Source organism: Melopsittacus undulatus, chromosome 2 (genome assembly GCF_012275295.1).
Source record: "Melopsittacus undulatus isolate bMelUnd1 chromosome 2, bMelUnd1.mat.Z, whole genome shotgun sequence".
Classification (NCBI taxonomy): domain Eukaryota; kingdom Metazoa; phylum Chordata; class Aves; order Psittaciformes; family Psittaculidae; genus Melopsittacus; species Melopsittacus undulatus.
The window spans coordinates 1,330,288-1,345,263 of NC_047528.1; the positions used below are offsets into that span (position 1 = coordinate 1,330,288).

The 14,976-nt window shown below is 49.8% G+C and overlaps 1 protein-coding gene across 2 annotated transcripts in view; it reads left to right on the plus strand.

The window, feature by feature from the left end:
- FAM168A (family with sequence similarity 168 member A) overlaps window positions 1-14,976 on the plus strand; it is a 162,455-nt gene that overhangs the window by 46,077 nt on the left and 101,402 nt on the right. For both annotated transcript variants that reach the window (XM_034074336.1, XM_034074337.1), the window contains exon 2: window positions 607-697. The gene's annotated coding sequence lies outside the window, so the exon portion shown is untranslated. The remainder of the gene's footprint in view (window positions 1-606; window positions 698-14,976) is intronic.

Consider the following 14,976-nt stretch of genomic DNA (forward strand, 5'->3'; position numbering starts at 1 on the left):
CTGCTGGTTTCTACTTGGTTCTTCAGCAGAGTGTGGGCAAAGCATAGTTGGTGTAGGCTCTGTGCAAGATGCATGGGTGAGTGCTGCACCCGGAGTCACTGAGCTATAGCATGGAGCTGGAGGAGGATTCTGTGTCGTGATTTGAAGGTGCTCATGTTGAAGTTCATAGAATCCCAGCCTGGTTTGGGATGAATGGACCATAAAGCTCATCCAGTCCCATTCCCCTGCCACTGGTGTCCCAGTGGGCACCTTCCACTGGAGCAGGAAGGGGAATGGAGATGTTTAGTTGCAGGAGAGGTGCCGCGTGGTTGTGTATCTGTGTTTAATGACAGCAGGTAGGAAACAGGAGCTGCAGACCTCTCACATCAATCATGCTCTCTTTGTCCAACTGCAGGTCTGGTTGCCAGCTCCGGAATCCCTTCCTTCCCCTCCTCTTCTCCTTCATCTCCATTGCTCCTCCTTTTCTGACTGCAGGTCTTACATGTGCCCATTGCTCCTGCTCTGGTGGAGATACAGACCTCTCATTGCTCCAGGAGCTGTTGTTTCCATCCAATAGGTTTGTCTTTGGATCCTCACGGTGTTCTCTTCCTCTTGTGTCTCCTGCAGAGCTGTGGAATGCTGTGAAGACTCTGCCCTTCAGCCCTAGGCACGCTCCTCTCCGGGTTATCTCCATCCAAAGGAAGCTCAGATCCAAGAGGTATCAATCCCTGTTTTATGTGTGCTGTTCACTTGAATTCAGATACTTCTCCAAACACCTTTTTTCCTTCCACAAGCAGCAAAGCTTTGGATGCTGTGGAGGTTCAGAGGGTGATTCTGAAGTGTTGGTGTTTGCTGTGGGTTGGACCCTTCTTTACATTAAATGATCTTTGGTACAGAATCACATTATGTTTTAAAAGCAGCAAGTGATTTTGGGCTCAGGAAATGCATAAACTGAAGCTCCAGCAGCACTGTCTGGTGCCTTGCATTGTGTTGGTTTCTGAAGTTAATAAAGCTGAGCTGCTCGGCAGGCTGGAGTGGGGCACACAGCAGGAATGTGCTGCTCCCATAAGGAGCTGTGAGAGTGAAGGGGGTTTTAAGTGTTTATGAGTCTCAGCATCTCCTTAGTAAATGATTTAGTCTTGGTTTGCAGTCAGAAGGTGAAGAGCATCATTGTGTTCACCGCCTGGGTCAGCATCCCTGCTGTGGCCAAGGCAGGGTTTTTGGCATGAGTTTTGCCGTGTGCCTGTGGACAGGCAAACTGTTTGTGAATGGTTTCTGTTGCAGCCCTTTGTAAAGGAAAACTAGAGACAGTTTTTGTGTAAATACCACCTTTCAGTGTCTTGTGCTCTGCAGGATGCTCTGAGCTGCTTCTACCTTAACCATGGAGTTTTGCATATGGTGTCTAGCGTTGTCAGACCTCAACAGGCCAAGCCCTGAAAGCATTTATGTATAAAACAATCAAATACCCTAATGTAGTGGTGTAAAATCATGGGAACGCAGAATCCCAGCCTGGTTTGGGTTGGAAGGGACCTTAAAGCTCCTCCATTCCCAACCCCTGCCATGGGCAGGGACCCCTTCCACTGGAGCAGCTGCTCCAAGCCCCTGTGTCCAACCTGGCCTTGAGCACTGCCAGGGATGGGGCAGCCACAGCTTCTCTGGGCACCCTGTGCCAGCGCCTCAGCACCCTCCCAGGGAACAGCTTCTGCCTCAGAGCTCAGCTCAGTCTCCCCTCTCTTGGGCAGGTTCAAGCCATGCAGCTGATGGTTAAAAACGAACACACACTTGAGGAAGTCCCTGTGCTGCACACAGGTCTGGGCTGGAGAGTTTGCTCAGCAAATGGCACTGTACTGCTGCCCTGGCCTTAACTTTTCCCCTAGGTATCCACACCTGCTGCAGAGAAGACACTGGGGGATAGCCAGAGCATCACTCTGACCCAGTCCAGCTGTTCCTGTGCAGGAGGATGGCAAAAACAGGGTTGACTTTTCCATGATTCTGCTTAGTCACATGAACTGTAAATGTCAGCAGCAGGATACCTGCTGAGTGCTCTGCTCCCACTCGAGGCACATTTCCTGGAAACCAGTTGCAGACAGACAACAGCAGTGCTGAGGGATGCTCTCTGCTCCGTGATCCACTGCATCGGGATGGAACAGGCAGGCATCCTGTGCTCCTCATCCTTGAGTCCAGAGGAGGCCATGGAGCTGCTGCGAGGGCTGGAGCAGCTCTGCTCTGGAGCCAGGCTGAGAGAGGTGGGCTGGGGCAGCCTGGACAAGAGAAGGCTCCTGAAGGGGAGAGCTGAGAGCAGCTCCAGTGCCTAAAGGGGCTGCAGGAAAGCTGGAGAGGGGCTTGGGACAAGGGTTTGTTAGGGATAACAATGAGCTTGGAGCAGCTGCTCCAGGGGAAGGGGTCCCTGTCTGTGACAGGGGTTGGAACTGGATGAGCTTTATGGTCCCTTCCAACACAAACCACTCTGGAATTCTATGATTCTCCCAATACTTTAGCACACAGAAGTCCTCCAGCCCTGCTTTGTGAACAACCCTGCCCTGATGAGGGGCTGCTCTTTGGTTATGGACAAAACAGACTATTGCTGTTCTTTCTTCCTCATCCCACCTCAGCAACTGAACCCATCTTGGCTGGATGGGACAGAAAGTTCAGAGGGCTCCTGCTCCAAACAGGGGTTGGATCTAGAAGCTTTTAAGTTCCTTCCCAATCCAAGCCATCCTATGATTCATCTCCAGATTAAGAAATCAGGTCTGTGTGTGCTGCTTTGTGAGCTCCCAGCCTGCTCCATGGAGACCTCAAGAGTAGAATTGATGGAGCCTGTGGAGATTGGGCCAACCAGGTTGTCCTCTTCAGGCTCATCAGGGTTGCTCTGCAGGCTCTGATTGTCCTGCTTGGGATCTCCACCAGCCACTCCAGACATTTACTTTCCATGTGTCTTTATCTTGGATTGAACTTCCTCCTTTTACACTCATGATGGTGAGCAGTGTTCGGAAATCCTATTGAGGTGTGGGTATGTGCCCATCCTCTTCACTTAGTTTCTCTAGGTTGGGTTATTTCCTGCTTGGGAAGTACCCCACTCCCCCAGATCCAAAGTGGAATTCCAGCTATTCAATAGTTAATCACTGTGTGTGTGTACAATTCACATGTATCTAAAAATACCTTCTTATGTGTGTAGTGCTTTGGGTTGATGTAAGCGTTTCTAAATGAGCTTTTACATTAGGGTGGGTTTATGTAGTGTCTGTGACACGAGTGGATACCTGGGCCTGGACTTTGTACTTCTGCTCCATTCACCTCAATGTGTCTGAACCCATATGGGAAATTCCAGCTCTTTAGTCTCCTGATCATTTATACTGGGTTGGTGGGATCCTTTTGCTGGTCTTCATTGGTTGGGAATGCACCACATCCAGAGCTGAAGGGAAGCATCTTAGCAGCAGCTGATGGGCATCTCTTTGCTGTTGGAGCTTGGGTACATCAGGGTGTGTTTGTAGTGCAGGAGCAAATGTCTTATTCACAGATCTTAAGTTTTCTTCGATTGCCAGCTCTGGTTTAGAGAACAGATCTCCTTTCAGAGAACATGGGGTATGGAAGGTGATCCCTGCTGAGCCACGTTGTGTGCAGCATCCAGCTCTGATATAAGAAAGACACGAGTGTGTTGGACTGGATCCAGAGGAGGCCATGGAGCTGCTGCGAGGGCTGGAGCAGCTCTGCTCTGGAGCCAGGCTGAGAGAGCTGGGCTGGGGCAGCCTGGACAAGAGAAGGCTCCTGAAGGGGAGAGCTGAGAGCAGCTCCAGTGCCTAAAGGGGCTGCAGGAAAGCTGGAGAGGGGCTTGGGACAAGGGCCTGTAGGGCCAGGCCAAGGGGAATGGCTTGAACCTGCCCAAGAGAGGGGAGACTGAGCTGAGCTCTGAGGCAGAAGCTGTTCCCTGGGAGGGTGCTGAGGCGTTGGCACAGGGTGCCCAGAGAAGCTGTGGCTGCCCCATCCCTGGCAGTGCTCAAGGCCAGGTTGGACACAGGGGCTTGGAGCAGCTGCTCCAGTGGAAGGGGTCCCTGCCTGTGGCAAGGGTTGGGAATGGATGAGGTTTAAGGTCCCTTCCAACCCAAACCAGTGTGGGATTCTGTGCTGCATAGGAGAAGAGTGTGACACACTACAGAGATGCTCCTGAAGGGCCCATCCAAGTGGGTGATGGCAGGAGATACACTTGGGCAATGAGTTTCTATTCCTACTGAACAAGTGCAATAGAAGTGTGCTCAGTTCTTGCAGTCTCTGTAGCTGAGATGAGGTTAGAGGGAAGCATCCAGTATGTTCCTACACCCTTACTGCCTCCCTGCAGTGTTTGCTCCACATTTCCACTCTCATTGCCACTGGAAGCAGTGGCCTTTCTTTCAGATGTATAATTTATCACCTCCTCCCGGTGTGCCAGCCTTGTTTGTATTGATAAATGCATGTTCTCTGTGTACACCCTGCAGATCATTCTGCTCATGGAGTGCAGTGCTCCTAAATATACCTGTTTCTGTTGAAGTGCAGTTGTATTTGTGGGTCTGGTTAAGCTGCACCTTGCATAGATCCTTTGTTAACTCATAAAAGCTTCATATTCTGATTTATAGAGCAGAAAGGGGGTAAACTGACATTAAAAGCATTAATTGCTCTTGGTTGCCTGCACAAAGAATAGAGTTGGTGTGAGCCAGCTTTTGATCTAGCCCTTTCTGAGCGTTTGATTTTTGCCTAAGCTGGTTCCAGGGTCTGTATCTGTGGTTTATTTGTGCTGGAGATTGTATAATGAGAGTTTAGTGTGAAATACAGCGACGGGGCTTGAAGAGCAGGAGCCCTGGGCAATCAGAAGGAAGTTATAAAGGAATTGTCCAGAAATTTATATATATATTAATACAGAAATACTCTTTTTCCCATCTGGATGGGATGCATTGGTGAGTCTGTAGGGCCAGGCCAAGGGGAATGGCTTGAACCTGCCCGAGAGAGGGGAGACTGAGCTGAGCTCTGAGGCAGAAGCTCTTCCCTGGGAGGGTGCTGAGGCGCTGGCACAGGGTGCCCAGAGAAGCTGTGGCTGCCCCATCCCTGGCAGTGCTCAAGGCCAGGTTGGACACAGGGGCTTGGAGCAGCTGCTCCAGTGGAAGGGGTCCCTGCCCATTGGAGCTGGAGGAGCTTTAAGGTCCCTTCAACCCAAACCATTCCATGATTCCATGATTTCTGTGTGCATTTCCCTGCTCAGTATCATGCTCTCACTTATTATCATTGTTCCTTCTTTCTTGGGCTTTACCTTCCATATTAAAAGCATTTTCTAATGGTTCCTTCCTTCCCTGCTGTCAGGTAATAGCAAAAGAGATCAGTAATGTCTGAAGACCTGGTTTTTGTGCTGTGGGCTGACTTTTAGAATACAGATGGTTTCTCCTTGCGTGCTCACTTGGATTATGATTAATGGGAATTGGTCATCTCTGCAATATTTGCTTTTCAGAAAGAGTTTAAAGCATTTACTTCTGCTTCCTGGCTCTCCGTGTGGCACAAGGCATGTGCTATGAGATGGGGACTCTCCAGGGAAAGTTTCCCCTTTACTGGGAAGCTTATAACCTAGAGTAGAATAGGTGAGCTAGGAATTTGGGCTCATTTCATAGGGTCATAGAGTCAAACAATGGTTTGTGTTGGAAAGGAGCTTAAAGCTCCAGCCCCTTCTATGGGTAGGGCCACCTTTCACTGGAGCATCTCGCTCCAAGCCAGTGTCCATCCTGGCCTTGAATCATTGGTTTATTAGAGATTGGGATTAAAAACAGCCCTTAACAAGGCTTGGGGAATGTGCTCAGTCAGGAGAGGACTGTGTGGACAGGGCAGGTAAAGGATATGGGCAGAAGAACAGTGAATAGGGCCTGGGATTGAGTCTTGGCAGGAGGATGCTTTGATTTTCATGAGCATTGCTAACCTACTTTCCTCAAATACATCGCAGAGCTTGGTGCTAGGGAAAGCAGAGCAATTCTGCAGGGAGCTTAGTCTGAGGTTCATTTAGAATCAGGAGGTAGATGTGAAGCAATAACTAGGATTTAACCATTTCCCAACCCCTGGTATTTCAGTGAGATGGGGTTTATGGCTCCTGCTCTCTGTGAGCACTTCTATCTTGGAGGTTCGGAAGTCTGGGAAGGGAAGGAGAGGTCTTGAAGATGATCCAGTTCTTCTGGGCTACAGGAGTTAAAGGAAGAAGAGTTCTTAGTGGGTAACATAGCACAGAAGGTGCCACAAAATCTTCAGTGATGTGCTAATGCCCCCATCATGGGAGAAGCTTTGAGCTTCCACTCGATCAGCATCACTCAACACAAGAACAGCTCCTTGGGAAACCAGTGTTCCAATTGCTCCTTGTTTTCTGTTATCTTGGGGCAGTTTTTGTGTCATTGGATCAGTTCAGATCTGTCCCAACCTTGTTTCTCTAGGGAAGAAGGTAAAAGGGTATATTGAATGATGAGTTCTGAGGGCTGGAGTGGGGCAGTTCCATGTCCTTTCAGAGGTGGTTTATCTCTTCACAGTGCACTCTCCAAGAAACCTTAAAACAGATGTTTGCTGTCTCCTTTCTGCAAAACCCCAAACTGAGACCTGCTGCTGGGATGTCTTCAGGAAGGGGTAATGGAAACAGAATTCCCACAGTTGTTTTTAATGGGTTTGATTAGGGTTGGAAAGATGATGGTCGATGAGAAACTGAACATGAGCTGGCTTCAGTGTGCACTCACAGTGCAGAAACCAGCTGTGTGCTGGGCTGCATCCAAAGGGGCATCACAGCAGGTTGAAGGAGGTGATCCTGCCCCTCTGCTCTGCTCTGGTGAGACCTCACCTGGAGCATTGTGTGCAGTTCTGGGGTCCTCAACAGCAGAAGGACATGGAGCTGTTGGAGCAAGTCCAGAGGAGGCCACGAGGATGCTCAGGGGCTGGAGCAGCTCCTGTATGGAGCCAGGCTGAGAACATTGGGGCTGTTGAGGCTGGAGAAGAGAAGCTGCGTGGAGACCTCAGAGCAGCTTCCAGTGTGTGAAGGGGGCTCCAAGGATGCTGGAGAGGGGCTCTTCATCAGGGACTGCAGTGATAGGACAAGGGGTGATGGGTTCAGACTGAAACAGGGGAAGTTCAGGTTGGATTTAAGGCACTAGAACTGGTTCCCAAGGAAGCTGTGGCTGCTCCATCCCTGGCAGTGCTCAAGGCCAGGTTGGACACAGGGGCTTGGAGCAGCTGCTCCAGTGGAAGGGGTCCCTGCCCATGGCAGGGGTTGGAGCTGGATGAGCTCTAAGGTCCCTTCCATCCCAAACCATTCCATGATTCTATTTTGGTTTTCACTCTCAGTCAGCACATCCTTAGAAATAAATGCAATGCATTGGGACCACCAGTGCACAGAGACCATTGTACCATGTGCTGGGACAGCCAGGAGCGTGTGAGCCCATCACCTCTTTGCAGCCACAGCCCAAGGATGTCTCTTCACAGGTACCACAAATGGTTCAGTCTTTGATTTGCCATCATTTGTTTTCCTTCCCCACTTGAAGGAAGTGGCTTTTTCCAGTAGGAGAAGCATTAAATTGGTTCAATGTCTTTGTTTGCTGAAGTAGCACTTTGAAGTGGATCTTTGAAGTTTCTCCTATGATCTGGGTTTCGATTAGAGCACTTTTACCCAGCAGCCTCATAGCAGGGACTCAGTTGGGGAGAATCTCACCAGCAATTGCAGCTCCAACAAGGAGAAGCAGCCCTTCCTTCAATTTTGAGGCTATTGCCTGCTCAGATAGGGCAGTCATTGAGGGAGTGGAATCATACTGGTGGCTAATAAAAACAAGTTCAAGCTACAGTGGAATTGAATCTGGTGTCCTCAACATAAAAAAGACATGGAGCTGTTACAGCAAGTCCAGAGGAGGCCACGAGGATGCTCAGGGGCCGGAGCAGCTCCTGTATGGAGCCAGGCTGAGAACATTGGGGCTGTTGAGCCTGGAGAAGAGAAGCTGCGTGGAGACCTCAGAGCAGCTTCCAGTGTCTGAAGGGGGCTCCAAGGATGCTGGAGAGGGGCTATTCATCAGGGACTGCAGTGATAGGACAAGGGGTGATGGGTTGAAACTTAAACAGCAGAGGCTTAGACTGGATATAAGGAAGAAATTCTTTACTGTGAGGGTGCTGAGGCACTGGAATGGGTTGCCCAGGGAGGTAGTGAATGCTCCATCCCTGGCAGTGCTCAAGGCCAGGTTGAACAGAGCCTTGGGTGCCATGGTTTAGTGTGAGGTGTCCCTGCCCATGGCAGGGGGTTGGAACTGGATGATCTTAAGGTCCTTTCCAATCCTAACTATTCTATGATTCTATGAATCAAATAGAGAAGGAGAGGCCCTGTGGCCTGAAATCTGTATAAATGCGCCTCTGTCCTCCTTCCAGAGGTCTGTGCTTAGAACTGAGCTTAGCACTTGGGGTGCTGGGTGAGGAGCAGCTCCCCATGACCCGGCTTCAGTGAGCACTGGAGCCCAGAACCCCCCCCGTGTGCTGGGGGCACCCCCAGAGCGTGAGCAGCAGCTCAGGGAGGGGATCCTGCCCCTCTGCTGTGCTCTGGGGAGCCCTGAGAGCAGCTCCAGTGCCTAAAGGGGCTGCAGGAAAGCTGGAGAGGGGCTTGGGACAAGGGCCTGGAGGGGTAAGAATGAGCTTGGAGCAGCTGCTCCAGTGGAAGGGACTGGAAGTGGTTGAGCTTAAGGTCCTTTCATCCCAAACCATTCTGTGACATTATGATGGTTCTAGGGTTGCTGTTTTCCTGTTGAGGAGTTGAATGACCTGATAATGCCACGTATGCAAAATAATAATGAGCTGTTTTTTTCTATAGATATGTATTAAAGACAAGGGGAAGGAAGGAAAAGGCACATTTTAGTTGTGCCATTTTTGATCCTAACTCTCACGGTTTTCAGCATTCACCTTTAGTTCCTGACCCGTGCTTGAGCATCCCAATGTGATGGTGTCCTCCCTGCCATCAGCAGCATCTCCCTGCTCAGCTTGTCGAAGCCTGTCTCTAGCATTAAGCCTCAACCTGAAGAGGTAACCCCCTGGAGCCTTGACCTACTCACAATGACTTCCTCCTGCTCTTTTGAGCCTTTGGGGTCTGTCCAATGGCTTTTAACTCTGCGTCAATGCAGCTCAGTGAATTGCTGTGACTGCTGGGCAGGAATCTGTTCTCCTGTCTCACAAACCTCCTTTGCTTCAGTTCCTTCACAACAAAGTAGTTTCTGGAACCAGGCCAGGCTTTTTGTCCAAAGCATCTCCCAGCTTTCATGTCAAAGCAGGAGCAGCGCAGCCAGCTTGTGTCCTAATTCCCCTTCCCAAAGACAAAGGCACTGCCACTGTCTAGACATCGGGGTTGGGAAGATTTAATTCCCTTTTCCCATGTGTCAGTGCAAGGCTGAGGGTTCCCTTTCCCCTTTTCATCCCACAAAACGCTTGCCAAAGCCTCTCAATCTCCCATTGCGCAGCGCGTGAAATCCCACAGAGCCTTTGGGATAGAAGGGGATGATTTGGGAGTATGTGGCTCATGTCCCTTAGGAGTGGAGTCAATAAAGGAAGATGAATGAATCAGTTCTGGCTGGTGGCCCTTGGGTTTAAAACCTCATCTTAGTTTTCACATCCAATGCTGTATTCAGGCAACAAATACAACACAGCAGCTCCCCTTAACCTTACCCACTTCCTTTATGGCTTTATTCACCAGCCTTTCCTTAGGTCCATGCTGCAGAGCTTTTCATTGGGGGAATAGATCCTTGCAAGCTGCACATCCCAAGCAGGAAATGGTAACAACTCAGCTGGTTTCCTGCTCCTTTGATGTTCTCCTTCTACTGAGGGCAGGTTTTGACCTTCTTTTTCTTTGGAAGTGTTTTGCTGGGAAGTTCAGCTCCAGAGAGATCATTAGGATCCTATTTACCCTCGGATGTGGGGTACTTACGGGATCAAGGGAAGGTCAGGTACAGAAACACTGGGACAAATTGGTAGGGGAGGAAAAGCTGCTTTGAGAATGTTGTGACAGGTTCTGTTTGCCCAATGCTCACCCTCATTTTGGAGATGGGTTCCATGCACATGTTTAGTTTCCATGTTTCATAGTGAAGTGTGGAAATCACAGGATCATTGAATCCCACATTGGAGGGACCTCAAGGATCATCTGCTCCAACCTTTCCTGGCACAGCATGACCTAGACTGGATGCTCAGCACCCTGTCCAGCCCAATCTTAACAGTGTCCAACATTGGGGAGTCACCACTGCCCTGGGGAGATTATCCCAATGGCTGCTGGTTCTCATTGGGAAAAATGCCTGTGTTGGTGGCTATTACTGGATATCCACATGTGCTTATTGAAGGTATGTAATGAAAATTAGTCTCCTTTATGGGAACCTAAAGCAAGTGTTGCAGATGAAGTGATCTACCTGGGAATTGTACACTGATGGGGGAAGGAAGATTTGTACACTAAGGATGCTAAGACATTGGCACAGGTTGCCCAGAGACATGGTGGTTGCCCCATTCCAAGAAAGCCAAGGCCAGGCTGGATGTGGTTCTGGGCATCCTGGTCTAGTTGAAGGTGTCCCTGCTCATTGCATGGGGTTGGAACAAGATGAGCCTTAAGGTCCCTTCCAACCTAAACCCTTCTGTGACTCTACGATAGGCTTTGAAGCATTTTGGGTGGCCAGTATCCTATTTACCTTTACTTAAAGGAGGCACTGATTGCACTTAGATCTTGCTAAGGGAAGCAAAACTGATCAAAGGGATAACTTCAATGCATGACCCTGCAGAAGTTGTACAAGACACATCTATTAGCACAGGGTAAGCTTCAAGTCTTGCTTCTGAAGGGGTTTCAATACAGGTGCTTCGGGAAGGAGCATGGAAACACTCTGCATTCACAGAGGTGCCTTGTCCATGGGTAGGTCAGATCTGAAAGGAATTTCTCCAGCACAAAGGCCTGGAAAAGGACTGAACCCTTTGCTATGCATCACTGGGTAGCAATAAAGCAATGCGTCAATGGGCTGTGAGGGTTATTTCACAGGTGCTGCCTCGGGATTATGTTTGTCAGTTCATTAAAGGTCTTGATGGGGATTTATAAGCTGATAGCTTCAGTTGCTCGCGTGGACTTGGTTTGGGGGTCATAAATATATTGTATTTAATGTTCAAATAACAAGGGATTTCAGGATTGGTAAGCAATTCTCTTGTTCATTTAAAAGGGATTATAGGTAGAAAGCTTGCAGACTGCGGAAAGTAATCATAGAATCAGAGTGGTTTGGGTTGGAAGGGACCTTAAAGCTCCTCCAGCCCCAACCCCTGCATGAGCAGGGACCACTTCCACTGGAGCAGCTGCTCCAAGCCCCTGTGTCCAACCTGGCCTTGAGCACTGCCAGGGATGGGGCAGCCACAGCTTCTCTGGGCACCCTGTGCCAGCGCCTCAGCACCCTCCCAGGGAACAGCTTCTGCCTCAGAGCTCAGCTCAGTCTCCCCTCTCTTGGGCAGGTTCAAGCCATTCCCCTTGGCCTGGCCCTCCAGGCCCTTGTCCCAAGCCCCTCTCCAGCATTCCTGCAGCCCCTTTAGGCACTGGAGCTGCTCTCAGCTCTCCCCTTCTCTTGCCCAGGCTGCCCCAGCCCAGCTCTCTCAGCCTGGCTCCAGAGCAGAGCTGCTCCAGCCCTTGCAGCAGCTCCATAGTGTCCTATGGCCTCACTCCAACAGCTCCACATCCCTCTTGTGCTGCTGCCCCAGAACTGGATCAGGGTTAATCAGGGGGGGTCTCCCCAGAGCGCAGCAGAGGGGGAGCTTGAGTGTAATGATGCTGGATAACAAAACCACTACAGCTTCTTTACCATCACTTCCTTCCTCTGCTGCCTTGTCTCCCCTCACCAGTCTCTCCATACAGAATGATGATGCCAGTATGTGCCTGGAGCATCCTCACTCCCCCTTCCTTCCCCAGCTCCCAGCATGGAGCAATGGCGACTTCTCCACTCGCCTTCCCATGCATCTCGCTCCAATTCCATAAGGAATCCCGGCTCTATTTGTCACGTCAGGCTCCAGTTGCTGCTGTAATGTGCTTCTGGTCAGCAGCAGGTTAAGGAATGCTGCCAAATGTTCCATTGCAGTCAGGATGCATTGAGCATCAGGCTGCAGCTGATCCGATGCTCAATGCATCCTGACTGCAGATTCCCACCACGGCAGCGGGAGGGGAGTTCAGTTTTTCCATGTACAGGCAATCGGAGCTGCTTAACAAGCCTCTGGATTTGTTGGGGTTTATCCCTAGGGATTGGGGGGGTGGGGGATGCATTCCCAAGTGTTCCTGTCCATGTTTCACTGTCTTTTATGGCTTGCCCTATTCATTTTCCGGACTTCTTCTGGGCTGGAAGTGTATCAGCACAATATAGGTCTCTGTAGAGCAATCAGAGTGTTTTCCACACGAGAGGAAATGTGCTTTCCATTTTCCTCCTCAAACAGAAACTTGCTTGAAGGGAAAACCAGAATTAGTCCTTTTGTTGCCTTGAAATAATTTGCTGGGGAAAAAAAAGCCTTTTTTGGGGATGGAGGTTTTGTGTGTGCAGGATCCCAGCTTAATGCCATGTAGGAATGGGAATGTTGCTTTAAAACAGGATTGCTTGGGTGCAGGTTATCACTCCATAGTGGTCAGAGGAGCAGTTGTGATGTGCTGCTTCACCAAGAGGAGATGGATGGGCAGGAGCACGAGTAGTGTGAGCAACAGTAAAGTCATTCCTGTTCTCCCGATCATTTGAGCAAATCCATTTATATTTAGGAATATTGAGCTTAGGAATATATAATTTGTATTGAGGAATACCTGTGCTGGGAAAATGAGAGGAAACAATTCCCCATACACCTTTGTTCCTCTTGTTTTCATCCCCTGGCTCCAGAGATTGCTGTGGATGCAAGGGGAACGTTGTGGATTCCCTATGGCTCTGCCTTCAACAACATGTATTTGTTAAAGAGTTCTTCCTCCTTTCTGCTGCTTTGGTTCTGCCTTTCCCTTTGAAAGGCAGGCACGGAGCTGAACCTTCAGTTCTCATCATGATTGGCACCTTTTGTGTGCATCTGCTTTCATTTCTTTCAATCCCACCTGTGAAATCACAGCATCCCAGCCTGGTTTGGGATGAAGGGACCTTAAAGCTCCTCCATCTCCAACCCCTGCCACAGGCAGGGACCCCTTCCATAGAGCAGCTGCTCCAAGCCCCTGTGTCCAACCTGGCCTTGAGCACTGCCAGGGATGGGGCAGCCACAGCTTCTCTGGGCACCCTGTGCCTCAGCACCCTCCCAGGGAACAGCTTCCTACTGCGTATCCCATCGGACACTGCATCCCTGAGCGCTTCCATCAGGGCTCTCTGAAGCTCCCAACTTCATGGTGACCATTGTGGGGTAATTTCCTCCCTGCAGACATCCCTGTATCCCTTTCACTCTTTCCCACTTGCAGCACCGTACATGGAGCACTGCTGGGCCTTGTAAAGGAGCTTGGAGCACCTCGCTGTGACCCTTTTGGGAGCCTCAAAATCCAGTGTTTAATACTAGGCTGTTTCCTACAGCTTAGCTGCTCTCTAATCCATGACAGTCCCTTTTCCTCTTATCTTCGAACTCTGGTGTTTTAATAGTGTCTTGATAAGGCTTTTATTAATAGCTTTTTGAGGTCCTCCCCCCAGTTTTGAGCCTTTTAGTCATTACTATATAGCCACAAGCAGAGGATTTAGCCTGAGTTCTTCTGCTTCCCGTGCTGTGTGTGTTTATCTGAGCACTGTGGGACAATGCATCGTTCCAGCCAGCTCGCTTCATGTGAAATAAGACATGGGGTAATTCCATGATAATCCTTAATACACTTATTAACGATAAGTACAATCTCCTGCTGTTCTGTAATGAGCAATGGGAATAGAACAGTGGATTTATGGAAACATCATGGATGGGTCATTCCAAGCTTTTCCTGAAGGGAAGAACCTTTGGCTTTGGAGCCTTTAGTGTGTATTGACTTTGTCTTCCACCTCGGATCCCTCTAGGAGCTCTCTGGAGGTGCCTGATTTTTCTATACCTGAAAAATAGGACCCATGGAGTAGATCTGTAAGTGATAGAAACATATTCTAGGTAGTTTGTGGTGTTCTCTATGTGCTGCTCTTGCTTTGGGCTTTGACTCGTTTGCTCCCATTAAACTTGTTTCCTGAGGACCTTTCTCCATCTCTTCCCATTGGATGTTCTGGTGCATCTCCTCAGGCAGGATCTATTGTCTTTAACTTCCTCACCTTTTCCCTTAAGGCTCTTGCATACTTTATCTTATATTAAAATCCTCCTGGAAAGAAATGCATCATGTTTCCATGTCACTGTGCTCATCTGGACTTGGAAATCCCAGCTTCCATGGCACTGTGACTGTTGGTACTTTGTAACCACAGCAGTTGTTCTTTTCAGACACAGCCTTGTTACTTCTGTTGTATTGGGCATTTGACGAAAGGAGCCTGAGTTCTTAAATGCAACAGAGATAACGGTTTGAAGATGAAATCTTGAAGTAAGCAATTGCTTCTCTGAGCTTTGCTGTGACAACTGAAACCATTTACATCCCAATGCGTCAACCAGTGCCTATTGCCCGACCTTGAGCAGTTCCTTTCCCAGTAACTGTCTTATAGAGAAAGCATTGAGAGCAGCCTGAGGAGCAGGACTTGGGGTGCTGGGTGAGGAGCAGCTCCCCATGACCCGGCTTCAGTGAGCGCTGGAGCCCAGAACCCCCCCGTGTGCTGGAGGCACCCCCAGAGCGTGAGCAGCAGCTCAGGGAGGGGATCCTGCCCCTCTGCTGTGCTCTGGGGAGCCCTGAGAGCAGCTCCAGTGCCTAAAGGGGCTGCAGGAAAGCTGGAGAGGGGCTTGGGACAAGGGCCTGGAGGGCCAGGCCAAGGGGAATGGCTTGAACCTGCCCAAGAGAGGGGAGACTGAGCTGAGCTCTGAGGCAGAAGCTGTTCCCTGGGAGGGTGCTGAGGCGCTGGCACAGGGTGCCCAGAGAAGCTGTGGCTGCCCCATCCC